This window comes from Dipodomys spectabilis, unplaced genomic scaffold (genome assembly GCF_019054845.1).
Source record: "Dipodomys spectabilis isolate Male_0828 unplaced genomic scaffold, ASM1905484v1 ptg000583l, whole genome shotgun sequence".
Lineage (NCBI taxonomy): Eukaryota > Metazoa > Chordata > Mammalia > Rodentia > Heteromyidae > Dipodomys > Dipodomys spectabilis.
The window spans coordinates 4,671,861-4,674,094 of NW_024871260.1; positions in this window are offsets into that span (position 1 = coordinate 4,671,861).

Here is a 2,234-nt window from a genome sequence, read left to right on the forward strand (position 1 = left end):
TAGTTGTCACTTCATGTTATCTTCCTTCCTTAAAGCTTGTTTTATTAAAGCTCTCTGGGTGTATATTCGTTGGAATAATTGGTAATCATCTCTGGAAATAAAGCTGATTTTAAAAGGCTCATGGTGTGGTAAATAAAGGAATGGTCAGAATGAGCACAGATATTGTCACAGATCGACCAGGTTAACTGCTGAACAGCAAAAAAAAAAAAAAAAAAAAAAAAAAGCAAAGTTTCAAGTTTGATGATCCACATTGGAACATATACAGGTAGACATATACATATACATACATACATGAAAAATTAAATCTCCAGTAGATTATAGAGAAATGGCGTGACAGGTATTAAACTATATCAAACTCGTTGCAGGAAAGGTACAGTAAAATATAGATAGTTTAGCATAGATTTTGCATAGATTGTGTAAAGGATGAAAATTCTTCCTTCATTATATACTTTACAAATATCCTTATTATGTTTTAAGTTTTTTTGTGAAAATAACATACCGAGGGGTTACAATTACAGGGACAATGTAATGAGTACATTTCTTATCAAGCATTGTTACCTCCTCCTTTCTATCCCTTTATCATCCCTTTCCATCTCCCTTTCCTGACCCTTTCTCCCATCTTGAGCCAAAGTTTTAAATTTCATTTTTCTACATAATATCTTGTACATCTCATTGTTGCACTGGGTCCACCTGTTTTCCTATTTAAATAATTTGCTTTTTCCCTTCCCCTCCACAAATTATACCAACATCAAATACAGTGAAAACTAGTTTAAGTTTTTTTATATTGTAGTAGGAGCATCGATACAATGCTGAAAATTTGAATTACACAAAATATGCAACATGGGTAGGCACTGCTGCTTCAAGGATGTAATCTTAGCTAGTTAAGAGGCTAAGATCTGAAGATCACAGTTCAAATCCAGCGTGCATACCAAAGTTCATTCGATTCTTATCTCCAATTAACCACCAGGGCAAATGGAGTTCCAGTTCAGATTGTATGTTGAGCACTGGCTTAGAAAACAAAAACCCCATCCAGGCTTCCAGGGGAAGACGCAAGTAGATATTTCTGTAAATTCTAATCAGAACTCGGCAGACTAAATATTTTATGGAATTGCTATTAAAAATATTTTCTTGCAGACGGAGTGGGTCTTTATACTACAAATGTGTGTATCTGTGTGTTTGTATGTGTGTATGTGTGCGTTTCAATAAACTAATATAACAATGTAACAGAGAAAAGTATTAGTGGGGCTGGGAAGGTGGCTTAGTTGTGGAGCCCTTGCCTTGAATGCATGAGGCCCTTGGTTAGATTCCTCAGCACCACATAAACAAAAAGAAGAAAGCCAGAAGTGGCGCTGTGGCTCAAGTGATAGAGCGCTAACCTTGAGCTGAATAGCTGAGTGACAATGCCCAGGCCCAGAGTTCAGGCCCCACAACCGGATCCAAAATAAAATTTAGTATGGCCTTTCATTTTTCTTCTTATACTATGAAAGTCTGCCACAATTCCCAATGAAATCGTATCCAAGATTCAAATATTCATGCTCTCCCAAAAGTTTTCCGTGCATGAAGGGCTGGGAAGGTAGCTCAGTGGTAGAGCACATACCTTACTTACCAAAAGTTTTGCATGGCCACCCAAGTTCATCTACCTCATTTAAGATGGCCATGGTATATAAAATTTTAAGTCCTCCAATTATGTTGTCACTAAGGAAACAACATATAATACTTCTTTAAAAATACCTAGATTGTAGAACACTTTACCCAGAAAATTGAAGGAATATACTTTATGGGATTTAATTTAAATATGTAGTCACTGAAATGGATGTTCTATATCCACAACTCAGAGCCTTATTAAACTACATAATTGTAAAACTCATTTATTACCATCTTCCATGAATACAGTCCTTTCTGAAAACAAACCAGATGTGGTAAACAAATTAACATGTACGACATTGTCAAATGCAGCTGTTGTAAAGCATGGAACTGACAGAGCAATTAATGCCTGTAAACAGCTGGTTCTAAGGAGTATGAAAATTGATTGTTCCACTATAAGTGGAAAAGTCCAAAGATTTTTCAAATTGTGTTTCATTGTTGGCATTTGTGAGATATATTTTGGAAAGTACAATTAATGAAAGCATGCTGTTTTGTAAAACTTTGCTGGTTGACACACCAGGGAAGGAAAACTTTTGAAATGTTTCAAATGAAAAGACAGACAATAGGGTGGGTAAGTTGTGGTATGCAGT